Raw genomic sequence first — 25,427 nt, 5'->3', positions numbered from 1 at the left:
GGAAAGGAGGAAGGAACAGGAGTGGGGGCGGGAGAGGGGGAGGACACCGGCCTGCGGTTCCCCGGCTCCCCACCGCGGTCGGGCCACAGCCCCAGAGGCCGCCAGAGAGGAGCCTGGGAACTGGGGGTGGGGGGTAGGGTGGTGAGACTTCTGGCTCTGGGCATCGTTCCCCTGCCTAAGCACCCTGTCCCCCTCCCTGAACCCCCACCCTAATCCCTCCTCCTAAGGACTTCTTTAAAGCTGGGTGGTGGGTACATCAAAGTTCATTATATTTTTCCTTTTTTTTTAACGCTCTATTGGGGTGCAATTGACAAATAAAATTGTATACAGCTGACCCTTGAACAACACGGGTTTGAACGGTGCAGGTCCACTTTCAATAAATACATACCACAGGACTACATGACCTGTGGTTGGTTGAATCCGTGGGTGTGGAAGCTTGGATACAGTGGAACTGTGTATATGGATGGCCGACTATAAGTTATACCTGGGTTTTTGACTGCTGGGGAGCGGGGGTCAGTGTCCCTTACCCCCGCATTGTTCAAGGGTCAATGGTACATTCAAAGTGTACGACGTGATAATTTGATATATGTCTACATTGTGAAACCATTGCCACAATCAAGCTAAGTAACACATCCATCACCTCACATAATTATCATTTTTGCGTGTGTGGTGAGAATACTTAAGAGTGACTCTCTTGGCACATTCCAAGTATACAATACAATATTCTTAACTCGACTCACCATGCTGGACACTAGATCTCCAGAATGTATTCATCTTATAAATAAAGTTATATTTTTCTCTCTACTTTTGATTTCCTTGATATTTTGCTTAGTAAAACATTTAAGAAAACAGAAACTTTAGCATCTTCTTGTCCTGGGAGGCAAAAAGGATAATAATTAAATGCTCAGATTTTGCAGTCCAGTATCTTAACTGTGGTTTTACATCTCAGCTCTGCCACCTGTCTGAACCTCAATTCCCTCTCTGTGAAGTGGGGCTAACCAGAGCACCCTCCCTCTCTGGATTATTGTGAAGACAGAAAGGGCTTTAAACCATATGAGTTCTTAGCACAACATCCCTGTATAATATGCCCACAAATGGTAGCTATTAATGTCACTCTGACTTTAAAAGTAATCCATGTTCATTGGCCAAAATTTAAGAATCAAGAGAATAAAAATTACATGTAATCCCCAATTCCAGAGATGACAAGCAGCAATGTATTTTAGAGCCTTTCTCTCCGCTGAGACCCCCGTTTTGGTAAGCAGAGGTAGAGTGTCCTTTTTTTCTAGCAAAGATACATGGGCTCACATTGGTCAGTTTTGCAAAGTTCCCTGTTTTCAACAAACAGTATGCAGTGTTCTTTCTCCTTCTACACGCCCTGCACTGGATTTCACTGCTTCCTCATCCTACAGTTTTCTTCATCCAGCTTTCGTTTTTATTCCTTTTTACCCCTTCCTTTGACAGATGTGGAACCTGAGGCTTTGAGAGAGGAAGTGTCCTCCCCACAGTCATACAGCTGCTAGCAGAGCTGGGATTCAAACACGGACCACCAGGCACCTCCCACACCAGCCCGAGTCCTTATGAGCCTTGAGGGCTGAGGGGATGTCAGCACACACTTCCCACCCCTACCCGGCCCCACCCAGCTTTCCAGACGGGGTCTCTTCCGCTCGGCCCCTGCCCCTCCCTTTGCAGCAGCCTCAGGCCCAGTGTGGGCGGGAACCCTGCCGGGCAGCCAGCACCATCTCCATGGTGATGAGAGGAAGGGCGGCACTGTGGAGGCGGAGGCCAGCTTCTCTCCCTCAGAGTCCTCATCAGCCCCCTGGCGCCCTGTCTCCTCAACTCTGATTTGATGAAAGTCAAATGAGACCCACTGAGCCAAGAGGCTATGAGACCTCCTGAGTGTTTTCTTTTTTCTTCTTTTCTCCTGGTTCTAAAAGGGTCTCCCTTCCTGCCCCCATCTGCCACAACAAGAATCCTTCTGGCTGACTTAAGAATGGAAACAGTGGCCATGTACAAAGCATTTACTATGTGCCAGACACTTTACATGTATTATCTCCAAGCCTAAAACCTGTGAGGGAGGGGTTATTATTCTCCGTTTTGGAGATGAGGAAACCGAGTCACAGAGCAATGATGTCCCTGTCATGGTCACACTGCCTTTCATAGGAGAAGACTTCCTCCCACTATCCGGGACAGTTGCCAGGAGAACTTGTCACCCTAGGTTCTCACCCTAATTCTACCGTTCTGTGCCCCCAGACTCAGGTGTCTCTATCTGTATGAAGGAAATAGCCAAAACACAGAAACTGATGATTTGTCAGAAAATCAGATTTTTGAAAAGTTATCTTATGCCATTTTGAACCCCTGCAGCTCTAACTTCTCCAAACTCCTGAGTCCCCTGGGTCCAGGCAGATGTTGCATCTGTGAGGGTGTCAGACAGGAAAGGAGCATTAAGAGGAAACTCACATGATGATGACTTAACATTGTCACAAAGTCAGAATCTTAAAACCAACTGGCAAGTTTCTGGCTAAGCCAGCTCCACTGGCTTCCTTTCGATTCCTCAGGCTCAGCCAACTCCAGATGAGTTCATCGGGGACTTCTGGCCTCCTTTTCAGTCCTGCCACTGGCCATGCAGGTGCCCCACTGCTTCGATCTGACTTGATTTTGAACGAATGACAGTGTCTTCAAACCAAGGAACAAAAATCCCCAACCCACATTGGCTTCAACAATAAACACATATAATATCTCAGAGAAGTCCAGAGAGGGCAGGTGTGAGGTACTGATTAATTCAGCAGCTAGCAGACATTTACCATCTCTCCGCTTGTCTGCTCTGCCGTCCTAGTATCTCAGATTTAGCCTCGCACTGGCTCCTTTCATTGTAGCAAAGTCAAATTCACATTTTATGGCAAGATGAGAAAAGTTCAAACAAAAAATCTTCTCTGCCCTTTAGCCTTCTCTCTCACCTCTACTGTGCATTGTGCATCTGCATTGACCAAACCTTCCCCATCAGCAGAAATACCTGCTCAGCCCTAAACAGCAAAATTCTCTTAGCATCAATAAGACAACTCCTTAAAGATAACATTCCTTCTTGATCTTGTAAGGGGGTCATGTGGCCCGTCACCTTGTACTTGCAGGCCTGGATTGTGTAAACTGTCAAAAAAAAAAAATACATCATCTAATGTACAGCCCTCTGTCTCAAAAAACTTACATAACTGTGTTTTGACTTCTAATGGCTCAAACAGTTCTCAGAGTTTTCTGAGAAGCTGTTTCTGGGTTATAATCTTCAATTCGGCTCTAATAAAATTTTCCATTTCTTTCTTAGATTGACAGATGAATTTTTCTTTGACAGTTGCAAGACGGCTGCAGCCGCTCCAGCTATTGCATCTAAACAGTCTTTTAACAGTGTTTCCTCCTCCTCCTTCTCCCCTTCTTCCTCCTCCTTTTCGGCCTTTTTATTATTGTTGTAAGATATTTCAAATCTATAGATGACTAGACGACCCAGGTTTATAAAATCTTAACATTATGCCATATTTACTTCTTGTAGTTTCTCTAGTTCTATGAATTGTAACACATGTATAGCCATGTGTAACTAGGACCACAATAAGAATATAGAATAGTTCCGTCATCTGCTCAAACTTTCTCCTGCTATCCCAACTCAACATGGCTTAAATCATAGGGAATTTAGATGTGAGATGGGTCAGCAGGAATTAATAGGTGGGATGAGTCAAGAGTGGTTAATTCAGGGGCTGGTTCTGTCCATCTTTCTAATCTGTGGTCCTTAGGGTGTCAACTTTTTCCAGACCTGGCTTCGTAGTCCCTGCTGTCTATGTGTGATTCTGTCAAGTTCTTTGATCCTTCTGGAATTTGCGTTCCTCATTTAAATATGGAGAAACAATGCCCATCATGGGGGTTGTTCTGAGGATTAAATGAAATAATAGATGTGAATCAATCTGCATGGAGAAGGGGCTCAATGAATAGTCATAATTTAACCTTCAAACTAGTTGGCTGGAGAGTCCTGGAGCCCCCAGGAAAACACACTAGGGGCACCACAAACTGGATGCCGGGTCCTCTGGTCATTGGGTTTGGGCTGGACGTGTGAGAGGGAGAGGAATCCATGGCTCAGTCGCCTCCAAGAGCCTGTCACTCGGCCAGGGCAGATGCTATGGGGAGAATCAGCCACTCCCAGCGCAGCAGGGCAGTTAAGAGCGTGGACTGGAAGCCTTCCTGATTTGGGCGCAAATCCCAGCTTGCCGGTTTCCTGCTCTGTGAGTTTGATTTGTCCCTTAAACTTGCTGAATCTCAGTCACCTCATTTGTCCTCAACCTCCATCCTCAGGTGCCCACACTCCATCTACATAGGACCAGATGCTCAGGTGTTACGATGAGACATCTGTGTGGTCAGCTGAGCCCTGCCCCCTAGCCCCTGATCCTCCAGCCCTGTCCCTCCTTCACCATCCCGTCCCTCTCCTCTGCGTGTCTGACTCCTGGTGCATGTTGTTGGTCACTTTCTGTCCTGATTTGGGGACGCAGGAATGGTGGTGGGAGGTGGCTCGTGGTGGGTCCTGGGGGTGGAAGAGAGGAGAGAAATAGGGCCTCATGGAGATCAGGCCCCAAGGTGTAGCATTTAAAAGGCAATCAGAGAATTATATTCAATATCTTGTAATAACCTCTAGTGAAAAAGAATTTGAAAAAGAACATATATAAGTGTATAACTGAATTACTATGTTGTACACCAGAAACTAACTCAACATTGTAAATCAACTACACTTCAATAACAAAAATAGGCAGGGGGGATGATATAGCTCAGTGGTAGAGTGCATGCCTCGCATGCACAAAGTCCTGGGTTCAATCCCCAGTACCTCCATTTAGATCAATAGATAAACCTAAATTCCTGCCCCCCTCAAAAACCCAAAAAGGCAATCAGACATTTTGCACCATGGGGATAACCTCCTGAGAGGGTATCTCCTCTACCTTGTTGTGCTGAAAAATGTCTCTTTCTGAAACTTGAGTCTCATTAAAAAAATCCCTTTGGGTACCCCAGTCCTGGAGGGGAGAGCAGACCTTTCTCATGATATTACTATTATTATTACTACTATTATTATTGTTACCAGTGCAGCCCTAGATCACAAGATATATTCAATAGTGAATAAATGAAAGAAGGGCCAGAACCCAGAGCATAAATTCCAGAAAATAAGTGTTTAGGGCTTGAGAAGGATAAGCTCAGCCTGACCTGGCAATCCCCAAAGGTTTCCAGGAGGAGGTGAGAACTGACTTTGACCCTAGGGCAGCATCCTCTGGGCTGAGAGAAGGAAGGCCATTTCTGAGCCTGAAGGCATTGGCCTTGCAGGAAAGACCGTTTCTGGGGAGAGCTGAAGGCCCAGGGAAAGGGAAACAAAGCACAGCTGCTCTCCCAGGGGGCAGCGGGGAGGGGACTGCCATTCTCACTTCTCCTTTCTCTCTGGAGAACTTGGCCTGATTACAGTATTGGCTCTAGCAGACTGGGCCTCCTTCAGCCCCAGGGAGGACCCCAGGAAGTAAAGCAACACACAGTTGCCAAATGTCCAAGAAACACCTGGAGGGGCTTCCCCTCGGCTACATTAGGAAATAGGTGTGTGTGCTCGGCCAGCCCCGGGTGGAGCCCCAAGGACCTTCCCAGAGAGAACAGTTGCTGCTACAGGGCAAACCGCTGCTGCTTGGCCCTGCCCTATAATGGTGAAAGCAAGGGCAGGGGACACAGACAGGCTGGGACTGGGGGAGGCCAGTGAGGAGCAGGGCTTGGCTTTGAGCCCAGGTTTGCCTCTACACGGCTGAGTGAACTTGGACGAGTCTTTGCTCCTCTCTGGGCTCCAGGGACCTCATCCATATGAGCAACCTTGTCTTTGGAGGGCTTAAACCACACTAGCAACCAAACCCTTGGCCAACGTTCCCTTTTTAATCATCCTCACCCATCCCTGAAAGTAGGTATAATTGGCTCTATTTCATAGATGAGAAAATTGAGGCTCAGAGATGTTAAGTAGCTTGCCTGAGGCCACACAGCTGAGAAGTAGCCTATGGAAGCGGAGGGCTTCAAAAGGAGGGGAGGGAGCAATTCCTGTGGGGTTTTGTGATGGAGTTGACTAGGGAACGTCAGGACTCCCTGAGATATGCGTCCGCCTTTGGGAGAAGGGCAGGCCAGTTGAAGGAAGCAGGTAAGCAAAGGAACTGGGCAAAAATCCATAGGGGGCTGCAGTGTGAGATCGCAAGGCGGGGAGGAAGAGACGGGGACTGAGCCATGTGGTCACGCTGTGGTCAGAGCCAGGTGACCACTCCCAAGCTTTCAAGTATGGAGGTCCTCCCGTGATGAGAGTCAGGTTTGCAACCAGTAGGTTGAGAAAAGCCACTGCAATTTAGTGACTCTTTTAAGTGAATTTGCATTTTTCGAGCTCAGGTTGTAGGAACGTTTGACATGAGGGGCCAGGGACATGTTCTGATGATATTTGATAGTTGGGCTAAGGGGCCTCACAAGCCTAAAACTTGCCCTGCCAGATCCCTGCTCCCCCACCCCACCCCCCGTACACCTGGGGAGCTGAACTCAGAGACTGTCGTGCTCAGAAACAAAGTAGTGATTCACCGTCAGCTGGGCCAGGGGCCAATGGCTGAGGCTGGGCCGGAGCACACAAGGCAGGGAGCCAGGTCTCTTCCCAAGGCTCATCTTGTCCCCTCCTAGCTCTTGGCTGTTTCGGGTGGAGGGAGAGATGGGAAGAAAGCCAGAATGAGCTTGAGTGGCTTACTGGTCATGTGGCACAGAGTAGAAGAACTGAGAAAGGGTATTTGGGTGTGAGTCCCTGTAGCCAAGAGATCCTGCCCACCAAAAAACCAAGAGCCTGGCACTGTTCTAGAATCCAGCCAATCTGGGGAGCAATTCCAAATTCCTAGTGGGAGAGGGAAGGATGGTGAGGGCGGGGAAGCAGGTGGGGCTGAGAGTGTGTCTTACCCTCCTTAGGGACGTGTTCTGGCCTCCAGACAAGGCTTCCAGACTATTCGCTTTTGCAAATCCTTTGAAAGAATTCAGAGCCTCCATCCCCACCCCTACCACAGCCCGAGGCCAAGACTATCTTGGTGACAGTTGGAGCTATTAAAGGATTTTGAGCAGAGGTGTCACATGATAATATTATTTTTATCTTAGATGGGATGTATCAGGCACTAACTCTGCGAAAGGCACGATGCTACATGTACCTCAATTAATTTTAATGACGTTCACTCTGCCTTCAGTGTAAAGGCCCGGAGAATTTCCTGTGATTCCTTAGGTCAAACTTTTATCCTTTCCATAAATTCCTTTTGCAGCTTAAATCACCCACAGCTTTCTGTTGCTTGCCATTAGGAACCCTGATTAGAACAATACGCATAATTGTGTGTGTGTGTGTGGTGCACATGTGGATCTGCGGTGACCACAGTAGTAAGAACCACAGTGTACTGGGTTCTGTTCTAGGGTGTCTAATAGTCTGAAGGTAGAGGCCTCTTTTCTGAGAGAAGAGGGCAGACAAGCATTTACAAAATGCTTCCAGGTGTCGCATTTCATTGAATCCTGTCTACCTAGGAAGAGGTTAACGTTTGTGTTTTTACAGATGAAGACACTGAGAGTCAGGAAGGTTGCCAAGGCCTCAGAGCTACTAAGGAGTAGGTAGAACTAAGGACACATCCAAACTCTGGCGTCCTCCCACCATACCCACTGCCGGTCCCAGCGAGCTCCCGGAGGTACCTTGAGGACTCAAGGTGGGAGACTGGCCCAGGGAGGTCTTCAAAAGGGGCAAGTGTTTGCCAGCAAGGGGTGCTGTGGTTTCTACAAGCCCACCAAAAACCCTGGCTGGGCTGGTGATTACCACTCCCTGCCCCACGTGCCTCCCCAGCACATCAGTAGATTCTGACACGGGCCATCCTTGGCCTCTGAAAAAGAGATCTGTCCATAGGGCAATCCAGTGGGTCCCACTGGCCACCAAGAGCCTACGACGTGCCTTGCACTGAGGAATACCTCAGTACCTTCCCCGAGGAGTGACCAACAGTGGGGCTCTACCCGGAAGTCACTGCCCATCTAACTGGGGTTGAGAATGACCACTGTAATACGAGGCCACCATCACTGAGCTCCTACTGTGTGCCCAGCCAGGGCTGGCACTCTCCATATGTAACAGGCATGGCTGTTGATGACTGGAGGTGCCCAGTCTTTGCTTGAGCCCTGTCTGCTAAAGATGGTCGGGCTCAGCTTTTCCTGTCCCCTCCCTTTGAGGAGGCGGCTGCAGGGTTTTCCTGGATTTTGGATGATGAGGGAGAGGCGGGGAGGGAAACAAAGAGGGGAAAAGCCAAGGTTCTGGGGCTAGCGCGGGGGGCTAGCTCTGTAATCTGCCTGTGGATGGAAGGATTCTTACCTGTGTTGTTCCCAAGTACATAGACTGGCTCCTGGCACATAGCAGGTGCTTGTTGGCCGAATTAAGGGAGTTTGTAGAAGGGGGACCTCCAAAGAAATGGTAGTGATGGTGGTGAGAGATGTGGACAGTTGAAGAGAAGGAAATATTAAGAGAAGGAAATATCTCTGGAGGTTGTGTACATTCCTGTCAAGTGAAGAACTTGAGTTGTTTAAAAGTTACTTGGGGAAGGGTGGAGGGTATAGCTTAAGTGGTAGATCACATGTTTAGCATGCATGAGGTCCTGGATTTAATCCCCAGTACCTCCTCTAAAAATAGATAAACCTAATTGCCTCCCCCACCAAAAAAATAATACTAACAGTTATTTGGGAATGTCAGAACTGCGACCCTGTGACTGCTACGTGCCCTGAGATGGGACAGGAGGCTCCTACACCTATCAGCTGGATTTTCACAGCCATCCTCCTAATCATTTGCCAAGCACTTAAATGGTACCAGACACCCTTCTAAGCCCTTTGCGTGTGTATGCGTGCACATACACACACACAGCATCCTGGTGTGGCAGGCACCATCTTTATCCTTATGTTACAGAGGAGGACACGGAGGCACAGAGAGGTTGAGTACCTCGCCCAGGAACACACAGTGGATAAATGATTAACTGGGAGTCCATGCTGGGGGACACCAGAGTCCCCCTTCTTGACCTTAACATTCATCTACTAGGGCCCAGGCAGTGGGGGAGGAAGGAGCAAATGGGGTCATTACCTCTGAGATGATCAGGCTGCCTTGTGGCAACCGAAGGGGGCTTCTGGATCTGAATTTCTGCCCATCTCCTGCCTCGTCTGCTCAGGGAGGAAAAATAAACATTGACAGGACGGGGCTCAGGGTTCATCTGGGGGCTGCTGTTTTCCCAGCTGTGAAGTGACCGCCTCCTCCCGGCCTCCTGGAGCCAGCCCTGGAATCCAGCGGTTCCAAGGAGTCAGGACAAAGCGTGGTCATCGTGGGAAAATCAGCACAAAGAGGAGCAGAAGAAAATAAAGATCAGCTGTGACTCCTTCACTCAGAGAGACATGGACACCATTTTTGGTGTTTAACTCACAGTATGTCTTCCTACCAGTGTATACATCGTCTGTGGGTATTTGTGTGTATACACACACTTGTGTATACACACAGATACACACAAGCAGAGGGAAGTCCATGACATCGTTGTGTGCCATGGATATTCACTTGACAAGATTGGGGATGTTTTTGCACATCACTAAATGTTCTTACACAGCATATTTTTCTCTGGCTTTCATGTGGTTGGCTTATTTTCATTTATAAAGATACTATATGCAGTAACTTTTGTAGTTTGCATTTTTGTTGTTGTTGTTGAGCTGTAATTTGCATACAAAGTCACCCGCTCTAGCGTTTATGTCGGAGTTTTAACAAACCCATAGTCATCTCATCACCACCTAATCAACATACAGAACAGTTCCTTGACCCCGCAAAGTTCCTTTGTCCCCTTTGCAGTCGGTCCCTCCCACCACCCCAGCCCCTGGCAACCAATGATGTTTTCTTTTCCTGTAAATTTGCCTTTTCCTGAAAGTCATACAAGTGGAGTCATGGAGTACATTGCCTTTCGAGTTTAGCTTCTTCACAGCACAGAGCACTGAGGTATATCCATCTATCTATAATGTTTCTTTTTATTGCTGAGTAATATTCCATTGTATGGATGTACCACAGTTTGTTCACCATATGAAGGAATTTCTGGGTTTTTTTTTTACAACTCAAACTGCATTTATTTTTTTAAATCTTTTTTAATTGAGGCATAATCAGTTTACTGATGCTGAGTCAATTTCTGGTGTACAGCACAATTTTTCAGTCATATATGAATATACATATATTCATTTTCATATTCTTTTTCACCGTGAGCTACTACAAGATATTGAATATATTTCCCTGAGCTATACAGTATAAACTTGTTTATCTATTTTATATATACCAGTCAGTATCTGCAAATCTCAAACTCCCAGTTTATCCCTTCCCACCCACCTCCCCCCTGGCAACCATAAGTCTGTTTTCTATGTCTGTGAGTCTGTTTCTGTTTTATATTAAGTTCATTTGTCTTTTTTTTTTTTTAAGATTCCACATATGAGTGATAGCATATGGTATTTTCCTTTCTCTTTCTGGCTTACTTCACTTAGAATAAGATTCTCCAGGGCCATCCATGTTGCTGCAAATGGCATTATGTTTATCATTTTTTATGGCTGAGTAATATTCCATTGTATAAATATACCACAACTTCTTTATCCAGTCATCTGTCAATGGGCATTTAGGTTGATTCCGTGTCTTGGCTATTGTAAATAGTGCTGCTATGAACACTGGGGTGCAGGTGTCCTTTTTTTTTTTTTTCATTTAAGACAGGGAATACTTTATTCAAATCCATCAGAGAAATGGATAGCTTGGGCCTGTAACAAAGTGTTGTGTTTTAAAGCATAGGTCAGTAATTGTATATGAGAGTATACACTGCTACATACAAATTAACTGACCAGACCACAACTTTTCAATGTTTAAAACAGAATAAGCTTCTCTGTAAAAGCAGCACCTTTGTGACATTTTAACTTGAGTATTCCTCTCCTTCTTCCTCTCCCTCTCCTTCAACAGAATCTACACCGACCTCCTCATAATCCTCCTCAAGGGCAGCCATGTCCTCACGGGCTTCAGAAAACTCTCCTTCCTCCACACCCTCACCCACGTACCAGTGAACAAAGGCACGCTTGGCATACATCAGGTCAAACTTGTGGTCCAGGCCAGCCCAGGCCTCAGCAATGGCTGTGGTGTTGCTCAGCATGCACACAGCTCGCTGTACTTTGGCTAGGTCTCCACCAGGTACCACCGTGGGAGGCTGGTAATTAATGCCAACTCTGAAGCCAGTGGGGCACCAGTCCACAAACTGGATGGTATGCTTGATCTTGATGGTGGCAATGGCAGCATTGACATCTTTGAGGACCACGTCACCACGGTACAACAGGCAGCAAGCCATGTATCTACCATGGTGAGGGTCACATTTCACTATCTGGTTGGTTGGCTCAAAGCAAGTGTTGGTGATCTCTGCTACAGAAAGCTGTTCATGGTAGGCTTTCTCAGCAGAGATGACAGGAGCATATGTGGCCAGAGGGAAGTGGATACGAGGATAGGGTACCAAGTTGGTTTGGAATTCTGTCAAGTTGACATTCAGGGCTCCATCAGACCTCAGGGAAGCAGTGATGGAGGACACAATTTGACCTATCAACCTATTCAGGTTTGTGTAGGTTGGGCACTCAATATCGAGGTTTCTATGACAGATGTCACAGATGGCTTCGTTGTCTACCATGAAGGCACAATCAGAGTGCTCCAGGCTGGTGTGGGTGGTGAGGATGGAGTTGTAGGGCTCAACTACAGCTGTGGAAACCTGGGGGGCTGGGTAAATGGAGAACTCCAGCTTGGACTTCTTGCCATAATCAACAGAGAGACGTTCCATCAGCAGGGAGGTAAACCCAGAATCAGTTCCCCCACCGAAGCTGTGGAAAACCAAGAAGACCTGTGCACTGGTCAGCCAGTTCCCGAATTTGGTCCAAGACGAGGTCGATGATCTCCTTGCCAATGGTGTAGTGACCATGGGCGTAGTTATTGGCAGCATCTTCTTTGCCTGTGATGAGCTGCTCAGGGTGGAAAAGTTGGCGGTAGCTGCCTGTGCGAACTTTATCAATGACTGTAGGTTCCTGCCCTGGGCACCTGCTTGCCAGCACCTATCTCACTGAAGAAGGTGCTGAAGGAGTCGTCTCCTCCCCTAATGCTCTTGTCACTTGGCATCTGGCCATCGGGCTGGATGCCATGTTCCAGGCAGTAGAGCTCCCAGCAGGCATTGCCGATCTGGACACCAGCCTGGCCAACATGGATGGAGATGCACTCACACATAGTTGCTCTTTTGCGGCTGCCGAGGAGATGGCGGAGAGGAGGAGGAGAGGTTGTTGCATCTTACAGCGTGACTCTTAAGTGGTCGATGTGAGAGAACCTGCCGCAGGTGTCTTTTTGAATTCGAATGCTTATGTAGGCAGGTGGCCTTTTAAAGACTCCTACAAATCACTGCATACCGAACATGCTCCTGGGCACTTGATGTCTCCAAGCCAGCCTCCAAGATGATTCCCAGTGACTTCTGCTTCCATGAATAGTCCCCTCCCACACTGAATATGACTATGACAGGAAATTGTGGAAATAAATGTGTGACTTCTGATGTCAGGTCATAAGACAGTGTGGCTTCCACATGCTCTCTTGGCTCACTTGCTCAGGGGGGAACCAGTCGCCATGTTGCGAGGCCACTCAAGCAGCCCTGTGGAGAGGCCCGCAGGATGAAGAACTGAGGCCTCCTGCCCACAGCCAGGACCAGTTCGTCAGCCACGTAAGTGTGCCATTTTGGAACTGGGTCTTTCAGCCCCAGTCAAGCCTTTAGGTGACTGTAGCCCTGGTCAACATCTTGACTGCAACCTCATGAGAGACTCTGAGCCAGAACAGAGCAGCTAAGCCTTCCAAATTCCAGATCCACAGAAACTGCTAGAAACAATGAATGTTCGCTGTTGCTTTAAGCTGCTGAGTTGTTAGTCATTTGTTACCCAGCAGGTAGATAATGAATACACCCTGGAAGACAGCTCCACATCAGTCCATTGAGAGCAGTGTCATTCTGTTTAATGCTGGACAAAGATCCCATGGGCGTATTTTAGTCCTTGATTGAATGGGTCTCTGAGCAGCCTGAACACAACCTGTCTCCCACTGAAGCATCCCTTGGCTTCACCCAAAAGACTCTCTCCTCACTTCCTTGAGGCCCAGCTCCCTGGTTCATATTCCCTGTGGGTTTCTATTCCACCCTTTAAGCCCTGGGGCTTCCTGGAGTTCTATCCTGGGACCCCTTCCCTTCCCTCTCAACAATCATGAGCCATCTCAAATGACCAGTGGGTCCAGCCTCTCCCCAGCCCCTCATTATGCTGCCAACTCCCAACCCCTTACTCCATCTCAGATCTCTCTAGAGCCCCAGATAATCATCTCCCTGGACAGGGGCATCCCACAGGAACCCCAGGCTCAGGAGTTAAAAACTAAATGTATCTTTTCCCCAGTCCTGCTCATCCACATGCAAGTATACCTCTAACTAAGAGATGGCCCTGCCTCCCACCTATAACCTGATTCCATCCCAGACACTTCCTTCTACCCAACAATAGCCACCCATCTAGCCCTGTGGATTTTGCCTCTTGGAAAGTTAGTTTAGCATTTCTTTCCTCCTCCTCATCTGTCCAGTCACCATCTCCTCCCACCTGGACCACCACAGCAGCCTCCTCACCGGTCTTCCTGATGCTGTCTGCTCCATTCTCTGAATGGCAGTTGGAAGGCCCTTTAAAATCTACATTTGACTATGCTCCCTCCTCTGCTTAAACCTTTTGCGGACTTCTCATACTTTCCAAAAAGAAGAAAAACAAAATTCTTAGCATGTCGCCTAAGTTCCTCCTTGAGTTGGCCCCTGCCAGACTTTCTCCATCTCACTTCTGCCTCAGGACCTTTGCACTTGCTTCCTCTTCCCAGGACATGCTCCACTCAGATTCTTTATGACTCACTGCCTTGCTTCCTTTAAGTCTCCGCTAATGGCCATTTTCTCCCAGAAGCCTTCCTGGTAGCCCTTCATGAAATAGGAACCCCCAACCTCTTAGCCAGCTTTATTAGTCCTCCTCAGCACTTATCACCTCGTGCATGTTATGCACTTATTTGGTTGTCAGTTTGTGTTTTTCTCTCTTTCCCACTAGAATGTGAGGTCCATGAGGGCAGAGGTTTTGTCTGCTTTGTTCACTGTGCCCAAAACCAGCACCTGGATAAGGTCCAGCATACAGTAAGCACTCAACAGATGTAATTAGTGAGTGAACTTCTTCCTTTTTGGACTCTAGTGACACTGTACTGCTTTTGGCTGTCCTCACATACCATACTCTTTATCACCTCCACGCCCTTGCTCATGCCGATCCACTTTCTGGTGGGGCCTTCCTCCTTTGCGTAGATATTTCTTATGTTATATGCATAGATTTTTGCATAGATAGTTCATATGATGCCAAGATTTTGCTTGGATTATCACCTCCTCCAGGCAGCCTTCCCTAATTACTGCCCGTCTGTCTGGTTAAGTAGCCTTTCCTAGGCTCCTGTAGTATCTTGGACATTTCAATGGTAGGACTTATCACTGTGCTTTTGAAGGAATTATTTGTTGTTTGTTTGTTTCTTGTGAGCATCTTGTTAGCAAATCCTCCTTCTAGTAAATCCTTAACATATAGCTGGATATAATCAGTGCTGAGTGAATGTTTTTATGACTGAATGAATGAATGAGTTGGCTTGGGTCTAGCCATAAAACTAGCTCTGTGACACTGAGCAAGTCCACTCCCCTCTGTGGACCGCATTTTTTCTCAGTCTGTGTAACCAGGTGTCTCTCCAACCAGCTGCATTTATTAAAAATGCAATTTCCGGTCCTAGCCCTGGGGGTTCTGATTCTGGAGAAGGGGACGTCTGCGTGCAATGCACCCCTGTGGGTCATTCTGATGTGGCAACAGCTGGACATCATAGCTTCTGAGGCCCATTCTCGCTCTGCAGACCTGAGATTCTGCTTTGACAAGAAACCAGAAGTGGCACTTGATGGCCCTGGAGGACAGTCCCAGGGGATTCCTGAAGAGTGGAGGTGGGGAATGGTATGGAACACAGGCAGGAAGAAAGCGGACCACCCCCCCTACCCCCCCAAATCAGAGCTGCAGATTGAAAGGGGGAGAAAGTAACACAGCTGCACAGGACAATTTAGCCCTTTCATTACGAGCAAGCTCTTGGCTGGCTGGCGGGGAGAGGCCTCAGTATGACCCTGGCCCCCTCCCTGTCTCCACTGCCTAGCAACATCTGCCTAGTTTTTTCACAATGTCCAAGCCTTTTCACCCCAGGAAGGGGTCTGGGATGTCCTTGAGAGACCCTAGGGCCTTGAAGTGGGCCCACAGAGATGGAGGGGCCATCCTCATGAGAAAAGAGGGAGAGGGAGCTAGAATCTGGGGGAAGGAAATATTTCAGTGCTGAGAATCCAAGGAATGGGGGTAAATCAGGTTAAACTGTGGCTGCTGAGGGCATATGTGTCTTGGGGAGCCCCCTTTCCTGTTTTTTTGTTTTGTTTTGTTTTTGCAGCCCTGCCACTCCAAAGTGGTGCAGGAGAAATTCTACCAGCCCTCTGAGCCCCACTTACCTTCTCTGTGAAATGGGTATCCCCACAGTAGTAGTGCTGATCATGCTGTAAATAAGCCTGTTGAGTGCCTCCCATTTCCAGCACCCTGGAATTTGTGGGGAGATCCCTGGGCTAGAAGTCAGGATAGTGAATTTGAATCCTGTTTCTGCCATGGACACACTGTGTGGCCTTGGAAAAGACTATTGCCCTCTCTGAGCCTCTTTGCAAGGTAGGTGACAGCAGAATGGAGGGTCTCTAAGGCAACTTATAACTCAATTACCTTAGCCTTGCACACATATCAAAAACATTTACTACCAACAGGATTTTATCACGATTGATGTTGACCTTGATCACCTGGCCAAGGTAGTATTTGTCAGGTTTCTCCACTGTGGAGTTACTCTTTTTCCCTCCTTTCCATGTTGTGCTCTTTGGAAGGAAGTCACTATGTGCAGCCCACACTTTAGGGGAGAGGAGTTATGTTCCATCTCCTTTCCTTTCCCGTGCTGAGAACACAGGTTCCCAAATCAATATATTTATTCACTTCTTCTGTCAGATAATATAGACAATAGTTTCAGAATCATAACACCACTACCTCTGCCAAGTACTACTAATTAAAGTTCAAGATTTCTTTGTAGTTCTCTCTTTGTCCTTAGAATATATCCCACTAAGAGGTTAGGGATCGAAGTCCTGTGGCCAAAATTACTTAAATTAATTGTCTTCTTTGTGTGGTTATATCATGAGTTTGACATACAATTAAGCTCATTTTTTTCTCTTTGTTTTCAAGTTTAGGGTTTAGGTTTTCACCTTTTCATCTAATTTTATTTTTGAAAATGTAAAATGTTTATATAGTTAAGAAGTCAGAATGTACGAAAATACATTTAGAGAAATTTTACTCCCAGTCTCTTTCTTCTCCATTGCATTGCTACTTCTCCTTAGGAGTCGCCATTTTTAGTAAGTTTCTTATTTGTCCTTCCTGCATTTCTCTTGCACAATCAAATAAAAAGGTACATAGTGGAAATAATTAGTTACTTGTTTATCTATTTAGGGGGAGGTAATTAGGTTTATTTCTTTATTTATTTTAATGGAAGTGTTAGGGATTGAACCTAAGACCTTGTGCATGCTAAGCACATGCTCTGTCACTGAGCTATACCCTCCCCACTGGAAATAATTTTTAAAAAATTTTCTTGCATGAAAGGTAGCATACTGTACACGATTCTTTACATTTTGGGTTTTTTAAATTTTTTTATTTATTATATTACTTAATTATTTTTTATTTTGGGAGGGAAGGTAACTATGTTTGTTTGTTTTTAAAGGAGACACTGGGGATTAGAACCCAGGACCTCCTGCATGCTAAGCATGTGCTCTACCACTTGAGCTATACCCTCCCTCTCATTTTGTTTTTATTTTATTTTTTTGGTTTAACAATGTATGTTGTCAGTCACTCCATACAGGTTCATAGAGATCTTCCTCCTCGCTTTCATGGCTGCATAACATCCTCTTGTAAGGTACCAAAGTTCATTCATCCAGTTCCCTATGGTATTTCTAACATTTTGTATTTACAAACAATACCTCAATGAATAATCTTGTATATAAGTTTTTAAATATTTGTGTAATTATATTTTTAGAATAAATCCTAGAAGTGAAAATCCTGGGTCAGAGGGTACAGCCTATGTCACTGCTAAATATTACAAAATTCCCACCAAAAATGTATGGGAATGCCTGGTCACTCAAAGGCTCCTCAATGTGTGTTGCCAAGCTTTAGAATGTCTGCCGATTTGACAGATGAGAAATGGCATTTCAGTGCAGTGGGATTTGCATTAAAACTTCTCATATGTCTCAGTCCCATTCGGATATACATTTCCCCAGGAGAAGGGCCACATCCCAGTAGATAGATTTCAGGCTGGTTGGTGGCTCAGGGGCCAGTGGGGTCTCCACAGAGAATTGTAGTTCCTCACTCCCCTTCTCTGGTTCCTCACAGCCACTAACCCTTCCCTCAGCCCCCCACCACGCCAACCGCCTCCTCCACACAAAGAAGACTCTGAGTGAGGAGAATGACTTGGCCTCTGAGAAATGCTGAAGTCTTGACCTCCCCCACAGCTCAGAGAGCCAGCTGGGCCGAGGAATGACGAAGTCAGGACCACAGGGTGCAAAGGATTGGGGTGGGACTGCTGCTTGAGGAAGCTGGATTTGGAGACACAGGGCACCCAGTCTCCCCGGGATGACTGACACAGTCTCTTGCTTACCTCTCAGACCTAAGGCTCATCAAGTCCATCCTCCCCTACCTGGCTGCCTGCATGACATGCCTACAACTTAGAGGTGACCAAGGCACTCGTGTATTACAGACTTCTTTTGGCTTCCAGTTGGGATCTGACCTCTACTCATTTTCTGAATAGAAGCTCCCTCCTTCCCTTCTTATCCCATATTCATCCATCCTTTCATCCATCTGTCCACTCATCCATCCATATTAGTTAGATGCACAACAAATTACCTCTAGCTCAGCATTTGAAATGAAAACAAACACTTATTTTTTTACAGTTTCTGGGGATCAGGTGTTTGGAAGCAGCTTAGCTAGGTGGGTCTGGCTTAGGGTCTCTCATGAGGTTGCAATCAAGTTGTTAGCCGGGGCTGCAAAGCCCCAAAGCCTTGACTGGGCTGGAGGGTCCACTTGCAAGATGGCTTGCTCACACAGCCACCAAGTTGAGCAACATGGCTGTTGGCAGAAGACCTCTGTTCCTTGACACATGAGCGTTTCCACAGAGCTACTCGAGTGTCCTAACAACACGGCGGCTGGCTTCCCCCTCACTGATTGATCCAAGAGACAGCAAGGTGGAAGCCACAATGTCTTTTATGACCTAGTCTTACAAGTCACACACTATCACTGCCTCCACATTTGATTCTTTTAAAGTGAGTCTCTAGATCCAACCCACACTGAAGGCGGCTCCACTTTGGGAAGGGGTGAGTGTGAAGAAATCTGTGGACATGTTTTAGAATCACCATGCTATCCATCCACTTAGCCAACAAACGTTAGTTGAGCACCTGTTGTGTGCCTGGCCTTGTGAGCAGCTCATAGTCTAGAACCTTTAAAAGCATAACATTTAGATCAGGGATGCAAACTCAGATGTCTGCAGGGTCCCGGAAGTAGCACGAACAAGTAAACTGAACCAAGCAGGGACACTGGTGAGCTGGCTACCACATGCCTGGATGCAGGGAGAAGTTGATGCCCTGCTTCAGAAGTTTATGTGATGCATCCTTATTTTTAGACACTGACAACTAATGTGGTTTTGGGTTTCTTTTAAAACTTCTGTATGGGTTTGGCCCATATGCCACCAGTTTGCAGCCACACGAAATTTCTCAACGTTCCCCCCAAATATTCATTCATTCATTCCACAAACATCTGTATGCACTGAGCCCCTTTCACACTACAGCAACGCCCTGCAGTCACGCCCTGCACACTCTGTTTCCTTGGCCTGGAGGGCCTTCTCATCCTTCTCCCCATAGTGAACTTCTATTCCTCCTTCACAGCCCAGGCCTGCGTCCCTGCCTCTGGGAAAGCCCCTTGGACCCCACTCTAGAGGGTGTTACTGGTTCCCCCCTCTAGGCTCCCATCAGGTTTGTGTCCACAGCTCCATTATAGCACTTTCCTGTTTCCTGGGCTCCTGAGGGATGAATGAAAAAACAGGTGCTGCTGAGCAGAGCTGGGGAAGATCACCTGGGGCCACTGGGCAGGGCTTCCAGGAGGTGGCGGTCCTGGGAGGATGAACAGGACTTGCACAAAGGGGATCTCTTGGCACGCGGAAGAGGATGAGCAAACCCCAGAGGCAGGAAAGCGTGGGTCGTGCCTGAGGCTGGCAGAGGACCAGCTCTTTCCTCCTTGGACCTCCCAGCAGCCGGACAGGCTCTTGGCGGCCTCCCCAGATGATGAGGGGCGAGGTCTACAGGCCCCGAGGAGCTCAAAGTAGCCGGGGAAGGGGAGACGGCTGGAATAAGAAACCCAACTCCTGGATGAGTCATCCATGGAGTCCGTCCCACAATAACAAGTGAGGGCTGGACCAGGAGGAAAAGAGAGGGCACAGACGGGTGGGGGCTAAGGGATGGAACAAGGGAAGCCATGGCCCTCAGTGCCCGCTGCCTCGGGACCTCCAGCCTCAAGTTCCCCTGGGGCCTTGGCTCCTGGTTTCTATTGCTCTTGGAGCTCAACTCTTCCCTAGCCCTCAAGAGACCCTTTGCTGGTGGGTTGGTCTCCTTGCAGCCTCTGCCTTCCCTCTACTGTGTCCTCCACCCAGAGCTAGAGGAATCTGGAAAAAAAAAAGTGATCATATTACTTCCTCTTTAATTCCTTCCCTCCATGGCTTTTCATGGTTCTAAGGAGAAAATTCAAGCTCTCTGTGATCTGCAGAACCTGGTCCACCTCTCCCACTTCTTCTCGTGTCCCTGTCCTTCTCACTCTGCCTCTTTTCCCTGCCCCTCTCACTCTGCCTCTTTTGTGCCATCAACCTGCTCTCCTGCCACAGGACTTTTGCATGTGCTGTTCCCTCTGAATGTAATGCTCTTCCTTGACTTCCTTCACCAGTTGATTCTTCCTCTAAGGTCAGATCTCAGCTTAAGCCTTCAGGGCAGCCTAGAATCTTCCTATTCCTTAATAGGTATACTTTTTCCCTTTTGACAACTGTATCACCATTTATATGATGCACTCATTATTAAGATTCGGTCCCTTCCTTACCACACTGTGAGCTACACAAGGGCTGCCAGTCATGTTCACCCTGCTATTCCAGCACCCAGCACACACGCTGTGCCTGGAAGAGAGTGGGCCATCAATCAGTGCATCTCAGGAACTGCTACCCCATGCTGGACGTGACAACTGCTCATGGCTATTGCCTCACAGCAAGCAGGGAAGGAAGCCAAAGCAGACGAAGTTATTAGTTCCATTGTACAGCTGAGAAAATTGAGGTTCAGAGAATTTAGGCAAAACCCCGTGATCTCCCAGGGAGGTGGTGGGCAGACAGGGACTTGAACTCAGGGCCCCTACATATATATCACGGGCTTCTCTACCAGGAAGCATATTTTTTCCCCCACAATATAAAAATATTTATTAGCAGGGGACTGCATGTGCATCTTGCCAGGTAGTTGTCCTGGCTGGGCAGTGTGACACAGTGCGAGTCACCCCTCTCTGGGTAGATCTCCCTGCTGTAAATTAGGACAGTTGAACAAGTTAGGGTTTAAGTCTCAGGGGTGATAAGAGGTTTTGTTCTCACGGGTTTGGGCAGCCTTCCCAAATCTCTGTCCCTGCCACCAGATTGTAGGCATCCTAGGAGAGGGTGGGACGGTGTCTGAGGTAACTGTGTATCCATGGGAGTCCTCCACTTCCGTCCCAACACCTGGTATCAGGGACCTGAGTGAGGCACCATATTTTCTCCTGCAAGAACAGAAATTCATTGAGGGAGAAAACCATGTCATTTCCATCTTTTTTCATCCCAGTATTTATGAAGTGGGCCATGATCATCAGAGCTTTTGTTAGCTTAACCTGTGTTTCCATCTTCTTTCTGGTTTCTTTCAAGAACTTCTCCTGACTCCATGGAGTCCTGGTAGAGCTACGATCATGTGTTCCCACCTAGGGGTGAGCATAGAATCTCTTCTGGTCAATCAGAGTATCCTTGTTACCCTGACTATACTGATTGGTTCAGGAATAGACACGTGACCCATGCAAGGCCAATCAGGGTCTTCTCTAGAATTAGTATATAGATGTAGGGGGAAAATGTTGTCATTGTACCAGGACTGCAGAGCTGAGACCATGTAAGCCTGGAGTTCCTGGAGGCCGTCTTCCCTGGCCACAGAGGAGAAACTGCCAGAAGAATGATGACAGGGCTCTGGCACCAGTTCTTATTACTTTTAAGACCTTAAAGTCCCTTTTTACTTAAGCTAGGTTGAGTTGAACTTCTGTCACTTACAATCAAGAATCCTTGATGGGTGAGGCCAATTTCATTCAGGGGAGGCCATGGGTTATGTTACTGTGCCCTTCAGCCTCCCTGTTCTGGGTCGCTTTTGGCCCCCAGCACTCACAGTAATCTCTGTGCCAACCACTACTGTCACCATCAGAGAGGTGGAGCAAGCCACTCCTTTCCAACCCAGACTTACACAACTCAGTGCTGTGTTAGTTGCAGCCTCTGAGAAACAGAAGCCAAAGACAGAGTTAGAAGTACAAGAGATTCATTGGGGGTGATGCCCGTGAGGATAAAGGGGAGAGGAAGCAGGCAAGGAAGAGCCTTCAGACCACAGGTCCGACATCTGTGAAAGGAAAGGGGGAAGAAAGGAGGATTGGGTAGAAAGAACTTCAGACTGAGGTGCAGCACTGAAGACGTCTCTGCCAGCCCAGTGGGGAGCTCTGGTGCAGAGGCTGTTTATGGAAGAACCCCACATCTGGCAGAAGTGGGGAACCCTCACACACGGTGTGCTCAGTCGAGGGCTGCCCAGCAAGTATGTGTTCTCAGCCACAAGCTGTATCCTGAGGCATCCCCAGCTCACTGAACTCCCTGCAGCGGGTTCTCTCATGAAGGGAGATGTGAGAGGCAAGCTCCACGGCTGACACAATGTCTCGGTACCTACTCATTTTGTAAGGGTATATAGGGGCTCCTAAGGCAAGATTCAAACCCAAGTCTTCGGCCTCCAGAGTCTGTGTCTTCTCCGATATCAATCTTCCTTATACACTAGGGACCACAGACAATTCAAAAAAAAAAAAAAGCATTGTCTCTAATGCCAACTCATACTGATTGGTAGCAGCTGCTGGGGCTCTGTGTTGAGGAGGATTCTGAGGCTGCCTTCTAGGTTCAGCAGCAAGTTCCATGATCGATTAGTGATGTCTACCGGGGGTTGTGGGTAGGAGACGTGTGCACGTACACATGTGTGCCAAGTATTTACTATCCTGATAGTAGGAAAAAATACACATTTGTTGAATGAATGAATTCTGAATCCCATGACATTCTTTTAAATTAGGCTACTCTCTTCCCCCAAGTAAGACTGTCCTCTGCTGAGATGTTCTGGCACCTGGCCCTAGGAATCTCAGAATCTTAGGGAGAGCTGCCAGGGACCTATTATATGCCAAGCACTATGTTAAGCCCTTTCAATGCGTTATCTCACTGAATTCTCACAAAAGTCTCGTGAAGAGAGGCTTCTAACCTCCGTTTTCTGCCGAGGATACCATGGCCTCAATCTGTGCAGGGCTACACAGCAAACCAGGGGTAAAGTCCATCCCCCCATCACTTCCCTGTTTTCTCTACTCCACCATATGTAAGACCGGTGATGGATTTTGTTATTTCTCCAAATTCAGTGCAGCAATTGGAGCAAGATTCGGTTATTCATTTACCAACGAGAGAGGAAATGAATACTTGAATAGTCCTTGGAAAACCCTCTGGAAAGTTCCTGAGAGATGAACCAAGTCCAAGTTAAGGCTGTGTATTTAGAGGCTGATTTCACAACCATTGGCCCCTAACATAAACAACACCATTTTAAGTGTTGTATATTAATTCTACAGGGTACCAGACACAGTGCAAAGCACCTTACACTCATTAACTTATTTAATCTCCTCCGTAGTCCTGTGAGGAATTAAATATTATTCTGCCTTACAAAGGATGAATCGGAGGCTCAGGAAGGTGAACCTACTTGAGGTCACACACAATATGAGGCCAAGGCTATATGGATAAGTGTGTGTACTTTTTGGTTTCATGTGGAATTGTACCATATAAGTAGGAAGTATTTTTGGAAGTACATGTGATGGGAATAAACTTGCAAAGGATGTCAAGAGGCCCAAGCAATGAACTTTAAAATGAGCACTTGTGGTTTATAAGCCATTTCAGATCCATTCCCACCCCTCATATACAACCAAATTTCCCTTTGCATGACCAACTATTCCTGAAATGTTCAGTGTTAGTGGGACCTTGGGCACGTGGCCCAATGAGAATCTCTCTTTTAAGTCTTTGAACCTTTTGAGGAGAGCACTCGGCTTGAGATTCATTCTGGTAGCACAGGAAGGTAGCTCACAGCATAATTTCTGGAAATGGATAGCCTTGTCTAATTCCGGACTCCACAGTTACCTAGCTGTCCAACAATGGGCAAGCTGCATAACCTCTCTGTGCCTCAGTTTCTTCCTCTTTAAAATGAGGACAGTAATAGAATCTACTTCATAATTGTCACATGCTTACAGAAGTGCCTGGCACATGGAAAGTTCTACTTTGGTGTGTTTGATTGTCTTGATGTAATTCCTTTAGTCTTCAAGTGTTTACAACTCATTCCTGCCAAGGAGACCCCTGGAGCATCTTGCTTATCTTGTGCTTTTCAGAGGATGGACCCCAGCCTTCTCACTGATTCTGATACTCTACCAATCCTCCACTTCTCTGCTTAACTAACACAGAGTCAGTCTGTGCTGTCTGCAAACCGAGAACACTAAATGTCATGTCAATGCTGTCTCACTGCAAAGTCGGAACTCTAGAACCCCCAAGCCATGATCCCCCAACTCCCACCAAAACCATCCAGACTGACTCCTGCGGGTTGGAGAGGGTTTATTTGACTGCTGAATACATACCACTGAGGGATCCTCTGGGCTGGATGGCATGGTGGAGCTATTGTTAGTCCTGAATTAACAATGAGCAAACGGCGGTCCAAGGATGTGAAGGAACTTGTTATAAGTTACATAGCAAGATGAGATGGCTCCTAGTTCACGTTCTTTCTACTAAAAGACTAATTCACCTATGTGGGTTGGGAGATGGACTGTGAATGATGCTTGGACTTTGAACTTAAACCCTTCCTACTATACGCGTCTGTTTTCAGTTCTTCACTTACTCTCAACTTTCCTTAAGCTTAATACACTACCTCAGGGCCTTTGTACATTCTGTTCCTTTTGCCTGGAACTCTGTTTCCCCTACCGCACCCCCCACCCCCCACTCTTCATTTATTCCTTCTCCCCTTTCAGATCTAGGCTTCTCTCCCACTTCCTAGACCACCAGCTGTAAGTTGATCTCCCTACTGTGCCCAGTGTTAACATCTGTCTGTTTCCTTCGTAACAGTTTCCACACTCAGGTTTGGTTTTTTTTTTTTCGTTTTTCTGCTTCTTGCCTATCTTCCCTACTAGACCTGTACATTACCTGAGGGCAGGGGCTCTGACTTGTTCTGGGTCAGTGCTTTACACAATGTTTCGACAAAGAAATGGATGCATCCCAGAGTCATCTAACCAGAACTAACTTCAGTTGTCATCTGGTTTCCCAGTTTCTCCCCAAAGCTGAGTCCTAGCAGAGAACAATGGCTTGGCCACAGTCACACAGCCAGTCACTATCTGAAAGAAACAAGACCAGAACTTGCAAACAGCCAACATCATCTCAGGTGGCCATGGTGGAGCGTGGGGTGGGCTTCACAGAGGAAGGGGGTTGGGACATATGCTTACTCCTCACCACCAAATCTAAGAGCCAGGTACTGTCATCACCACCACCATCATCACCACCATCATCATCACCGTCATCCCAACTCTTACAGGTGAGGAAACTGAGACTTATGAGTTCGTGACTTGTCAGAATCCTTCAACTGGCAAGTGGACGAGGAAGAGGCGCCACCCCAGCTCTGGCTCCGAAGTCAGTATGGGCTCCACGCAGCGCCTGGACGGTGGCGCGGGAGCCTCTCTCTGCCAGCCTGTACGGTGGGGGCTGCTGGGACCGGCAAGCTGCGAGACGGAGGCTGGAGCGCGGGGGAAGAGGGAGGAGCGGGGCCGGCTCAGCTCCCCTTGGCAGCCGGCGCGGCCCTGGGCCTGGAGGGGGGCGCCTGGTTCTC

General features: G+C 47.4%; 1 pseudogene; it reads right to left on the bottom strand.

Moving 5' to 3' along the window:
* Positions 1–10,760: 10,760 nt before the first annotated feature.
* On the bottom strand, positions 10,761–12,397 carry LOC102510466 (annotated as a pseudogene).
* Positions 12,398–25,427: the final 13,030 nt, after the last annotated feature.

Source organism: Camelus ferus, chromosome 19 (assembly GCF_009834535.1).
Source record: "Camelus ferus isolate YT-003-E chromosome 19, BCGSAC_Cfer_1.0, whole genome shotgun sequence".
Classification (NCBI taxonomy): Eukaryota; Metazoa; Chordata; class Mammalia; order Artiodactyla; family Camelidae; genus Camelus; species Camelus ferus.
This window is presented reverse-complemented; position numbering and strand designations above follow the sequence as displayed.